The sequence below is a fragment of the Malurus melanocephalus genome, unplaced genomic scaffold (genome assembly GCF_030028575.1).
Source record: "Malurus melanocephalus ecotype Western Australia unplaced genomic scaffold, MMel_1.1 scaffold_72, whole genome shotgun sequence".
Taxonomy (NCBI): Eukaryota; Metazoa; Chordata; class Aves; order Passeriformes; family Maluridae; genus Malurus; species Malurus melanocephalus.
In genome coordinates, this window is record NW_026623304.1 from 2,073,779 (window position 1) to 2,087,228 (window position 13,450).

Genomic DNA, 13,450 nt, shown 5'->3' on the forward strand with positions numbered 1-13,450 from the left:
GCAACACTCAGCATTTCTATATTTGGGGATGTGTGCTGATTTTTTTTCTCCTACTGACTATGGTAGAGCTATACATCATGGGTGCTTGTGATGTTCATAAAAATAATACTGTGTAATAATAGAGTATGCAGYGGAGTAATAAATATCTTTTAAGATGTAAGACAAAGCCTAATAAATTCATTAAACACACTAGATTTYCAGCCCCTAGCAGCAGACCTTGCACTTAAATGAAAATCACAACACGTATTTGTCCGTCTTTGACAGAGACTTGGAAACAGACTTTAAAATGAGATGTCTGAATAAAGAAAATGCCCTTGCTTCCATAAATACTGAGGATGAAGCTTGGCATAATAGACATGAATGTGAAGATGGAGGCACCTTAGCATGTCTTTGTGTCTCAGTCTGATTGCACATTGTGAGGCCTGGTGGCTCGATGGCTTCTCTCCTGCAGCCTCGTGATCACAGCAGCCAGGCTGATGAAGCAAACCTGTCCCTGCTGGAATAGCAACCTGAAGGGAAATGCAAGGCACCAACCTCTTTCAGACCTCGGTGCCAATTTGGAAATGTCCATGCAAATGCTGCTCTGTAAAAAAGCAATCTCACATTTACATAAATCTGCCTGAGACCGCATCATGTGCAGCAGCAAATACCAAATCGGGGTGGTGCTGTGGAAAGGGCAATGAGGTCAGGCTGAGAAAGCTTTTTATATTTTTAACCAATCAGTAAGGGGCTGCCAATGCAATACTATCACTTCTTTAATGCAATACTATCACTTCTTTTAGTCCAATATGTCCATTCTCCAGCTGCAGCCTCAGACTGGGCACAGAAATGTGCGCACTGATTATTCAGGCACACCATGCTGAATTAGTCCATAAACAAAATGCCTCTCTGATTAAAAAAAAAAAAAAAAAATCAAAGTTTTAATGAAGTCTAAAGTGCTTTAATTTTAACTTGGGCAGGTCTTTACTGTTTTATTGCCATTTGAGGTCTGCCACAGGTTGGTTTGTATGACTACTAAATATGTAAAAGCTAATGGGTTTTTTTCCTGTGTTTGGGGAAATATGGATCTGGTGCTTTATGTAAAGACCAAATCCTGGTCTTCCTGAAAAAGCAATGGTGACYATCCAAGTACAACTTTCCAAAATCTTGCCAATGTGATTGCTGCATGGTAAAACTCATAAGTTATTGTATATTTATTTCCAGTCTGTTTTTCCAGGTGATTCCCTACTCCTGAAGGTCATGTAGAAAAACATCACTAACTGAATGAAATTCTACATTTTTCTGGGTGTTGCCAAGATGCTGGTTACTGATCATACAAACCAGTTGAATAATATAGAATTCATTTTATATTCTGATTTTGGAATTCTTATTCTTTGACCAATACTTAAAGGTTGTCTAGATGTTCTTACTAGGAGACAATTTTATTTCTTTTTTAATTTACCAGCTTAAAGGAATAGAGAAATAATTTTTTTTAAGTCGATATCAGCTGATAGGCATACGATTAATATGGGAATTTCAGGGGAGMAGTTAAAAGTACAGCAGTGAAGTGAAAAGGAGAATTTGGGAAGGTAGTGCTGGCTTTTCTCCACCCGGGTGACTGATATGGAGCAAATCCTGTGGCATGGAGTGTCTGCARCAGCTGCAACAATACACCAAGGGCCCTGAAGACCATCTGTGCTGGAAGCCTTTCCAGTAACTGGACTTTTTGGTGTTATTCCACATTATATATGTGTACACCTTATATGTCTTGGTGTATTACTGTTATCAGCTGGATATTGTACATTCCTCTGCATAATCTCAGATTATGCCACTTCTTTTTTTTTTGGTCTTGTCTGYAGTCTTTTGTCTGCAAACAGGGAGGTTGCTGCTCACTAAATACACCAGGAAAACTTTCATAATTCCATGCCAACTGAGCRACTTGAGGTGCTATTTTGGCCCAAGGCAACCCGAATTAATGAGACTTAAATGCAGAATTTGCTCAGCCCCCCCAGGTTCAGTGGWACTGAAGAAAGCTCCTGCTGTGATGATATATTGGAGTCACAGATAACAAAAAATGCAGCACACATTATTCTTTTTTAATCCTCTAATTTTCTGGTAGAGAATACCACCCTCAGACTAKGTTTTCAATGCTAGCACTCAATCTATTACAAATACAGTTTTTCCTTTCAGCAGATTTCCTTCCTTTTCCTATTTTGTACAATGGATAAGTAACAAGGCTGGAAAGAATGCTTGTCAACTTCAATTTTTCCAAACATGTAAATATTATAAAAAACAACCTTTAAAAAATCCTTAGACAAACCCAATTATTTCCACAATTTAAGTGAGATTACARAGACAAACAGATAATTTACAAATAAACCCTGGTAGCCTGGAGAACCAAAATATTTTGTCATGGGGATCTTCCAAGTGAAAGAGCTCAGAATGAAAAGTAAAACTGCATTCACACAGACTTTTTTTGTTCAAATAAAAAGGGACAGAAACATACAAGGCAGCCATCGGAGAGAGGCCTTTATTAGCTGCTGTTTGTGAAAATACAATGCTCCAGGCCTTTGGAGTCCTTCAGGTTCATGTGTCCATGTGGAGCTTTGGGGATCACAACAGAGAACCAGAMGTTTGCTTACCTACTTCAGGATTAGACCCTCACACAGTGTGCACAGATTTTCCTTGGGAAATACCCTTCTGAGTTAGGAGCATTATTTTCTTCACCAAGATAGTTTTGCCAGTGCAAGATTGAACTAAATACAAAAAAACTTCTTTCTTCAGTTATGGCATATTCCTCTATGGAAATGTAATCTAATCACTAATCTAATTTATATGAATATCAGAGAGCTGATAAGATTTTTATGCTTTTGATTATACTGATAACAGTAAAGCAAGAAACTTGGATGTTGACAGTGTTTGAAAGCAGATTAACTAGAAAAACATATTCCAAAGATGGTTGGTTAAAGGGAAATCTTTTTGCTGCTCTTCTGTGGTAGTTATACATTCATTGGCATCATAATTTCCAGCAATGAGCAATGAAAATACCTGCATTTACTGTTTGAAAGGAAAGAGTAGAGCCAAAATAGATGAACTGAGCTGTTTTAACAGACTAAACAGGGAGAAAAATACAGGTATGAGGATCTACCCTTTTTAGTGCCAAACTGGAGATTTTTCATCAAAGATAAMTCCRTGTCACTTAATCTCACCACTGGGARTCAAATAACCTTTCTTTGTTCAATTTAACAAACTGAATTTTGAACTGTAAGGAGCATTTACCTTTTTGAATTAACAGAAATTCTGTTTTGCTAGTTGTAATGTTCTTTCTGGCCTCAGAAGGTGGTTATAATTCTAGAAAGTGGTGTCATTTTAGCTATTGGTGCTGAGGGAACCATGAGACAGAGTATAAATTAATTTGCAGCCTGTTTAAAAGCGGGGACAAAATGCATGAACCTTCATTCAAAAACTGCTTCCGTTTATTATTCTTTCACGATTAACTAAAGAGGACTTCAACTTCCTTTCAGTGTTAGCATGGTAAAAGTCATTGRTTTTAAGAAACTGGCTGGTTTGAGTATTCATTCAGTACATTGCACATACATGGAACTATAGAGCAAGGGAAGGCCACCAATTAATCCTTGCTCCAAAGGTGTGAGTGGATATGATCATATGCCATACAAAACCAACAGATTTGGTTAGTGGGACAATGCCTCACTGAACAGATGTCTCTTGAAAGGAGAGTGGAAACACTTGGGTGTGGGAGGCCTCCTTTGTCCTCTCCTCTGATGTMAGGTAAACCAGGACCCAACTAGCTGCACAGGGATCCATGCTCAACCCTGATGGATAAAGCTGTTGAAAACAATTTGATCTCATGTGTCTCAGCTTCCCCTGTGCATGCCTATGATGGATCCATACATGTGAGAAGAAAAACAAAAAGGGGCCTAGTAACGGGGAAAAAACATGCATCCCTCATTTATTTTTGAAGGAGKCAGCATCAAGCATAGGGATAATGTGAATTCCTTGGTCAGGCAACAAGGAATGAATGCAAACACAATACAAAGAGCAGACAGAGAGTGGATGCAATGGAATCAGGCATAACAATTGTAGTGACTTTCATGATACTTCTGAAAATGTCATGTTCCTGGTGAATCTGTGCATCTTTGAATCTGAAGTTTCCTTTTAAGGCTTTGCTGTGCTAGCAAAACCTAATTAAGATTTTGGTGAAACACCCTGTCACAAAACCTCAATGAGAGGCTTTCTGCTGAAGTCACCACGGTCACACCAGTAGGAAACTGGAGGAAAAAGAGAATCAGGTTACATGGGTTTGGGCAGACTCAGGGTGTGGTGACCACAAGTGTTCCTCCTCCAGTAACTCCCATAACTATCTGCTGGGGCCTCAGTTAGCAAACCTACTTCAAAACAGGTATTGCTCAATGCTTAAGTTTAGGACAATGTTTGGGCCTTTTTTTGTCCCCCCAAATGCCTAGAATGCAGTTTAGTGTTGGAAAAGGTGACAACTTCTAATTGCTGTCTCTGTCTGTGTCACTGGGCTGAWCAAAGCCTTGACAGCCTCACTGGAAGCATCACTTGTGAGAGTGTCTGAAAGTTCTGGTTAATCACAGGCACTTAACCTTGCASAGCAATGGCAGGAAAGAGCTGATAGAAATTGGAGGGCCAGAATTAACCATTAGGAGGCTCTGTTAAACTTCCAAATACAAGGATGAAGGAGGGTGGGAGATGAAGTTCAAAAATCATGCAAGACTTAGGAKATGGCTGATTCAGCAAAACACAGATTCCTCTGCCTCTGAGTTCAAGGCTGTCTCAGCCTAACAAAGTGGCTAAGCAGGCCCATAATTTGACCTATGACAAATACCCTCAATTTCATTGAGACGACTCATAGCCATGCAGTTACTTAAACGCTTTGCAGGCTGTGAACCAGCTCTCTGTAAAGTGATCTGGTTACTGCATGCTCTTGTTTGAAATTCCCAAACTGGGAAGGTAGGTACTTTCAATAATGAACACTCTGGAGGCGATGCCACATGAGATCTTTTGCCTTTCAAATGCAGATGACAGGTTACTAAAAATGTTTCTCTCCACACAGCATTTTTTTGCTGTGCTGCTGTGTGCTGCATATGCCAAACTTTCCTCTGTGACTGTAAAATATTTAATCTCGTTTAGGTTTATTATCTGGCTCAAGAAGAAACAGAAACACCTTCAGATTTGGTGATTACATTTCACTGAATAATCTTGTGAACACATTGAACAGCTTGACAGTTATATTTAAATAYACTTAGGGATGGTACACTCACTTGTTTGGAAGTTTACATTTGTGAAGATGTGTTTATTAGCATTCAGTTTCTTGATCCTTTCATACCAAATATGACACTGACTTCTGCATTCTCACACAATTCTTATTCAGAATTTCAGTGGAACCTCAATGTTGCAGTTAAGGTGTAGCTCTATTTTGTCAAAATCTGTTTTACTAAAAATTCTTCAGAATTCTCCAACTCYATTTTGGATCTGCATTTCTCTGTATAAGCCTAATAGTTGAAATTTSTTTGGGTTCTTCAGTTACAGGATGAGCACTGATGTTACAGAATAAACACAGTTTATTCCTGTTCAGACTGAAGTCTGCAAAATCAGTGTTTCTTCAGTGCAAGGAGTTTAATGCATGTTATTTTTTTTTTTGTATGAGAGGATAAGGCACGTATCTGCAGCTGTCACCTTTGAGTCATCACTCATTTTATTCAAATGTTCTTAATGAGGCAAGATAGTTCACTTTGGTGGGTGATACAAGAGGAATCCTSTATAAATTATCAAGAAAAAACAGGGCATGAGAACTCAGTCATATTCCTTAAGTATTAGTCACAGACACCACGACTATTTCTCTGTTTTACCTTATCGTTCTGAATTGAATAAGGAACTTAATTCATTACATCTAAACGCCGTGTAATTGACCTGTGCCCTCACCCGATATTCCAGGGAGATCATTCCCGCTCCTACAGCGGTGCAGCMGAGACCTGTCTTTGGTGCGGAGCTGCTTCTTAAGCGTCGTTTCCTTATTCCCTCCCTAGGACCGGCGATGGAGCAACTGGGAAATAATTACAAAACACGTCCCTGAAAAAGAGGACGAGGAAGTGAAATCAGAGGGCTCCGCCGCCCTCCGGGAAAGGGAAAAAATACGTACAAATCCCTGAGCAGATGGTGAGTGTAAACACACCGGAGCGGAGCTGAATTCCTCCCGGGGGGAGCTCGGACTTTCTCCTCTCCGCTGCTCGCCTCTCGACCGCGGAGGCCGCGGAAGCTGCTCCGCCCGGGGACACACGGACACGGACAGACACGGGGACGCGCAGCGAGCCCCGCGCCACGCGTGCACACACAGCCGGGACACGCTCACCATCCCTCGCACACACACCGGCACAAGACACAGACACACAGAGACACACACACAGAGCCAGGCGGCCCCGCTCCGCGCCGCGGGGACACTCACCCCGCACCGGCACACGCGCGAAGCACCGCCCCGGACCGCCTCCGCATCCCTCCCTCCTCTCCTCCCGCCCTCCCCGCTCCCCGCCCGCCGCGCTCGCACACACATACACACACACACATACATACATACACACCGGCCGCAACATGACGGGCGGGCGGACAGACTGACACACCGGGGCACCGCCGCTCCGCACGGATTATTCTCCCCGCGCCGGGGCGACGCAGCGATCCAGCGGGGCGGGGGCGGTGCCGGTGCCGCGCTGCCAGGAGGGTCCCGGCCCCCGCCGGCCAGCGGCGAGCGCGTCGGGCGCCGGAGGAGCCCGGCCAGGTAACGCGTCCCTCCCGGGCGGTAYCTCCGGGCAGAGCCGGGCCAGGCCGCGGGGCGCCGCCGGGTGCCCGGTGTGCGGTGCCCCGTCACCCCGCTCGGCAGGTGCCGGGGTGATGCGGCGGGTGTCGCCCCGGGGCGCGGCCCCCACCCCCCGCTTTGGCCTCGCCTTCCCCGCCGGCGGGGCGGCGGCCGCCGGGCGCCCTGCGTCSACCCGCGGCGGTGGGGGCGGCGGAGGATCGGGGCTGCCGCAGCTCCGCGCTGATCCCCGGCAGCCGCGCTCCGGTAGCGCCGCGGATTTGCGAGGGCGGGCGGGCGGCGGGGGCACAGCGGCACTGGCGTCTTTGTGGCGGGGCGGCCGGGGCTCGGTGCCCGCAGGTGTCACCCGGGGGCCGGCCCAGCCCGGGGCAGAGGCAGCGCTGGCGGGGCTGCCGGGGTGGCCTGGGGGCAGAGCGGGGCTGGTCGGGCCCGGCCTGATGGGGGCACGGCACGGCACGGCACGGCACGGCACGGGGAGCCGCTGCCGGGCGGCTGCATCGCTCTGGTGGTCACTCCGGCCTCGCTGCTGCAGGTGACAGGGAAGGAATCGCATCCTTTTTTTGTTTATTTTTGGCGTTTCTTCTTTCCGGTTTTCCCCCCTTTTCCCTCCCTCTGTGTGTGCTCGGCAGTCTGCAATTAACCTATGAAAAAGACAAGAAGTGGTTTCAGAAATGTGAATGGGTAGGGCCGGGCCACTGGCGGCCATGTGTGACCTTTGCCATGGATTGGGAGGCAGGAGCTGGAGGATGCTGCATGTGCTTTCCAAAATCGCATGGCAAGCTGAAAAAGTGGAGGTTATTATGGAAGAGGTTCATAGAAATCTTGTTTTTCCTCTAGATAGTTTTTGYGTTGCTTCTCCTAGCTGAAGAGGTTATCTTTGACTTTCGGCARAGTATGTTGCTGCAAGTTGTCTTGCAAAGGAACGGGGTTATTTTGCTCTTCCACAGAGAAGGAATCCCCCCCTACCGCCCAGCTTTATGTCTCTAAGTCTCCTTTGGGATTGACAGCAATAAGTGTCTTGGCATAGACAGAARCTGCAGTGTGCTTTATTTTCTTATTGCACAACTTTATAGTTGAACGTAACTAGAAAGGAGATTCAGAATAGTCTCTTATCCCTCTCTATGCCAGATGTGTTTTTCCATCTCGTATATATTGCACTTGAAGTGTTAAACTCTCTGGGGGCATGGAGGTGGGGATGCGAGGCAAGGTCTACTAGTTACTTCAAACAATTCTCCTTGCTCATACTTAAGAAGGAGAGAAAGGAACATGTTGTAAAAGCAGCTGAGGAATATATAAAAGTGAAATATTAATGAACTGAAAAAGCTCAGATAGCAAAGACATTGTGCCTAATAATTCAGGAGGGTTCTTGTCCTCTTTACAACTCCTTGTTGTATGTGTGCCTGYACTACAAATGCAATTGATATAAAGGATGGTAATGTTTGTATTTAGCTGGAAATAGTAGTAGTACATTTCTGGGTTTTCTTGCATTAGTGATCATCTCTGCAGTAACCTTGCTTTAACTGTGACTTTTGAGGCTGCTGTAAGAAAGGGAGTTATTACAGAAACAGTAAAAAAATATTTCAAGAATGTTTTCTTGGAAATGTAAATGGGAAGGGCTGACTAAGACCTGGAATAACCCAGGGAACAACTAGTCTTGGAAAGTCCTTTCAGAGACATCATGATGACGGCTGTGAGATTATTCATCTCTTGCATCCCAGGGAGCAACATCCCATAAACAGCACTGTCTCAAAAGAAGGTAATACAGCTGTCCAGGGTCTGCTGAAAGTGAGACATGGAAGCAAGGGGTATTTTCTACAAACTGAGGTTYCTTTACCTCTTTGAGTCCGGAATGGGGTGGTCCCTGTAGTTGGACTAACTTCGCCAGTTTGGCTTGGAAGGWTACTAAGTGCAGCAGCTTTCTGCCACAGATTGGTGAGAGAATTTGACTCAATGGGACAGTTTTYTGTCAGCCCGTAGGGTGAAGTCTTGTAACCCTGGCTCTAATCCTTGGCTCTTTGGCAGGACTTTTTGGAGTAGCTGCTGGCTTGAGCGAGGCCTGCCTTCTGGAGAGCTTGCTGCATGCCTCAGTAGGGCAGCACARCTGGGGAGCTGTACCAGAAGGACAGCCTGGAACAGTACATGGACCATGTCTGGGTTACAAGAGTTAGTGTTTGTTTTTTAAGTCTGTTACTCATGGAAGTTGCTGAAAAAGCGTCTTGTATCCTCGGGTCTGTGCATGTGGTTGTGTGAGAGCATGATCTCTTGTGCTGCATCAGCTATGTGTGGTTGGATTTCTCCTTTTTGATTCAAACCTAACATGAGCCTTTGAAGTTGACATTGAAGAAGTTAGATTTGGTAGTGTTTTGGAGCTTTGTCTGCTGGAGTGTTTCATAAACAGAAAGAGAGATGTGGAGAAGTTGCTCCACTGGGAAAARTTCCCACTCTTCTATGAAAGTTCATGGAAGATGCTATGGCTTTGTTGGGTTAGTCCATATGGAGTACTAGGAAGAATAATGGCCAGTGTGTATTTTTTATGATGTTAGGAGTTATACAGATACAAGTAAGTTACTTGAGAAAAGCATTTTGTAAAATTAAACTTAATGGTTGTTTTTGAAAAGCATAAATCTTCATATTCTACAAACACGACAATTTCATAGTGTTTAAGTTCTTGGATTGTTTTCTCTGGACTTTTGGAGGCCTCCTAATAAAAGGAGGCTGTATATTTGCCTTCCTTTGAGGCAAGGGAAAAAGTGAATGTTGCACAGTGGTTTGTGTGAAGTGGGCTGATACAAGTAAAGCATGGCATGAAATAATACTYGTGTGTCAGTGAACATATCAGTGGATAAGAAACCTTATAAACACTTAGTYAAATAGCTGCCAGCTTGTTATGGTCAGGAACTGAGCTATAATCTTTTATCTTGCAGAAGTTACWCTTATAAGATGCAGTGCCTCAGTTCTTTCCATTGAGAATACTTTTGCTGCAATTGGAGGGGCACATCACCAGGTGGGAGGGGGGAAATAAAAGGAAATATACACATAAATAATGGTAAGTAGGGGCTGGGCTTGTTTCCTGAAAAATTACTGCAGTTTCATCAGATTTTTCTCTTGATATAGCATTTATTTGGCAGTTTTCTGTAGTGATAGTAAACTGGGCTACCTTGATAAAGTAAATATGCTTTTGTATTTCATTTTAGCTATTGACTGTACGGCTGTGTGAGATGTAAAATACAGGACTTGCAAGCACCTCAAATACCTATTGTCATTTATATTTGTAAGATTTTATGTGTATTCCTGTACTTCAGTAAGGGCATGTAACTTTGACAGTATGGAAGATCCAGCTTTATCTTTYATAGGCATCAGTATTAAAACTCTATAGCTGTTTGTTAGTTAAATACGTGGTTACTTGTAATTCCTGCTTCTTGACTTGTTCTCACTGCACTACATCGTGGAGTGTGTTGCTTAAATAGTACAGAGTCACTCCAGGACTGAAGACTGGTATCATTTCCATATTGTATGGCAGTGAAATGATGATGATAATAATAAAAATAATAATAATGCTTTCTATGAAGTCTGCCACCTTTACCTGAAATGTGACTGTCCTATAGAGGATAGTTRGTTTATAGTAAGGGAAAAAAAGCTACAGGCAGGCAATAAGTAAAAGTAGCAAAGTCCTAGATGTGGGCAAAACAACTTTTTTATTAAATGTACACTGTAGTCTGTTGTGCATGTTTTGTAATTTTGCACAAMATGTGACAACTAAAAAGAAAAAGTTTGAGAAGATTTGAGTGACGATGGTTTTCTATCCAAACATTGTATGTTGCTTATCGATGGTGTTTTTGCCCTGTTTATTGCTRTGAAGGCCCATGTGAGTGTTGTGGTATGGATGTGTAATTCTTTTCCTTATAGATGGGAAATTGAAGCAGTGATGTGTTGAAATCATACAGCTGACTTGTGATAAAGACAGTTGAACTGGAATATTCATCCCAAATCCCACAGTGGTATCTTAATGGATTAGCTGTGTTTATATAGTTTGTTTGATAACTTGCCATAGATGTGGAAACTTCTTACAGATCCAGTTACAGGATTGTGTGTACAGTAATGCAGCATTTTCTCAATAAAGACCAATTACTGTCAGAGGATTTTTTTTCAGTCTAGGYGAAAAAACTTTTCCTGGATTTCATTTTGTTGTTAAGTTTGAGAGAAAGCAGTTCTGCACTCGTAGAATGTAATGATGCTCTTACATTATTTAAGGAAATACCACTTAATTTTTTATAATGCTCTAGCATATCAGGAATTTGAGATCTGGCTCAGTCAGTAATGCTTCTGAGGATCACAGCTGTTTTCCAGTGTGAAGAACYAGTTGTGACAGGCTGGTAGGAAGCTTTTAAAAACACACTTCAGTAAATTTTTGTAGTGCATATCATTGCTCCTGAAAGTACGTGTTTTGGTTCTAGTGCATATCTAGCTCTGTCTTTTTTTTGATTATTTCATGCTTGTTTTGGGGCCTCTTTCCTAATCTTTGTTTCACGTGCTATCTTTATGTGATCCCTTAAAACATTTTAGTAGGAAAATAACAGYTCTAAGTGATTTACTGATTTTCCGTAGTACAGTGAGATTTAGATTTGGGTGGGAGTGCAAAAGTATTCAACAGGTTTTTCATCTGTGTGTTGTCTGTGACATAGTCCAAACCTTGTMATTTACCTAAGAAGCAATGACATCTATTCAGATGCCACCTCCCAGTGATGTTAATCAGTCACTGTCCACCAGGCCAGCCAGATCTCACACCGAGAGAATAATGGAGTCTTTGCCTCCAGAATGTGGTCAGGGGGTGTGCTGTGCTCAGGTGGCAGTGGCAGTCTCTGCCCACTCTGCTGGTATCCAAATACACCAGCAGTTTGTGCTTTGTACTTTGTCCTGTGTGCTAGGAAGYAATTCCAAATTCTACAGTGTCTTCTAGCTTTCATTTAGTGCAGTGCCAGTTTGTGGGGCTGTATTTCAGAACTATCTTGGCTCATTTTTTTATTTATTTAAAGTGTTTTGTCCTCATTTTTTTTTTCCTATATGACTGGCGAGAAGAGAGGAGAAGAGCAAAGTTTCACCATTATTCTTGGAGAAGTTTTGGTCAGTGGCAGAACTGCTGCTGATCTGAATAGGAGCCTTGGTAACTGTTTTGACAGGTTTTCTTACTTTAAAATATGCTGGCTAAATTCTTGGTGACCAACCGAACACGTTGTGGCACAAAGACAATGGAAATAGGATGACAGTCTTGCCAAGAATAGATTGCCTTTATTTTTTTTATTGATTGTCACTGTATGCATTACTTTATTCTATGCAAGAATATTTATTTCATTGTTAACACAGAAGCTTTAAATAAGAATGTAGTGTATATATTGAAAGTATGAAAATGCTAACAGGCCAATTTAATTTGGAGTATTCAGAAATATTAATAAACTGCYTTGGAAAGCAAATTCTGCCATAACATATTCATGTTTTTTTCTCTCTTGATTTTGCTGAAGGGATGCAAGTGGCAGAAGATGGCAATAGGAGAAATGATGTGGCTTTCTCCATATTTATTTCAAATARAGTGATGCTGCAAGTTGATGTACATTCTTTCACATTCATTGAGACCTCCTAAATACCTTGAGTGCAGATGATGCCTTCAATTGTGAGAGTAAGGTATCAGTTGTGCTTAATGTGACATGTTAAGCTTTTAATATTTCTYGATACTTAAACCAAGTATGTTTTAAGCTGGGCCACACAGCATCTTCAGGAAATAGCATTTCCAATTTGATATCGTGTAACAAATATTGGTTTCAATTTACATGCAGAGGCACAAACATTGTGGTTTAATAGAATCATAGGATCATTAGGGTTGGAAATGACTTTGACTCTCACTTTTACCGTGAGATGGACTCCAACCTTTTACCAAATACCTCTATGTCTACTAAACCATGTCACAAAGTGCCATGTCTCATTTTCATTCACTTCCAGGAACTGTGACTCCACCATTTTCTGGGCAGACTGTTCCAAAGCTTAACCACTCTTCCAGTGAAGTTCTTCCTAATAGTCTGAACTTCCCTTGGTGCAACTTCAGGCTGTCTCCCTTTGTCCTGTCACTAGCTGCCTGGAGAAGAGGTTGACCCACAGCCTTGGGACACCTCAGCCACAGCCTCCTTTCAAGTAGTTGTGGAGAGTGCTAAGGTCTCATTTCCTCTATCCTTAAGAGCCCCAGTACCTCAGCCTCTCATCATTGGGTTTATGTTCCTTGTTGCTACTTGGCTATGTGGAAAATAACCCASCTAGCATGTGGAGGCACACCTGTGTGTCCTCCAGAGGCAGCCTGTGAAGGCATGCCAGTTAATCCATCCACCTTTGTTCTGTGAGAGATTAATGAGCTGTCAGAGATCCTGGACTGGGAGAGCCATGTAGTTGTCTCCTGTTCTCTTCTGGTTTTGCTGTTTCCCGATGTGAAAGTAGATGTGGTATAAGGAGGATGATAGCAGGCGCTGTCATCTCTGTGAATAGCAAAATAAAGCAGTTTTGTTTTATGTGAATTTAAATTTTGAATGATGTGAATTAGTACGAGGTTATACTGTGAGTAGGAGACTCAAGCATCTGAAT

The 13,450-nt window shown here is 42.8% G+C and overlaps 1 protein-coding gene and 1 long non-coding RNA gene across 5 annotated transcripts in view; one reads left to right on the forward strand and one right to left on the reverse strand.

Annotated features, from left to right (window-relative positions):
• Positions 1 to 4,102: 4,102 nt before the first annotated feature.
• On the reverse strand, positions 4,103 to 6,485 carry LOC130573968 (uncharacterized). Its single transcript, XR_008965375.1, has 3 exons — positions 6,197 to 6,485; positions 5,947 to 6,093; positions 4,103 to 5,780 (listed from the first exon to the last, which is right to left on the reverse strand). It is a non-coding gene; the product is annotated as an uncharacterized LOC130573968 (long non-coding RNA).
• A 95-nt stretch (positions 6,486 to 6,580) lies between these two features.
• CCSER1 (coiled-coil serine rich protein 1) overlaps positions 6,581 to 13,450 on the forward strand; it is a 604,924-nt gene continuing 598,054 nt past the window's right edge. For all 4 annotated transcript variants that reach the window (XM_057366851.1, XM_057366852.1, XM_057366854.1 and 1 more), the window contains exon 1: positions 6,581 to 6,793. The gene's annotated coding sequence lies outside the window, so the exon portion shown is untranslated. The remainder of the gene's footprint in view (positions 6,794 to 13,450) is intronic.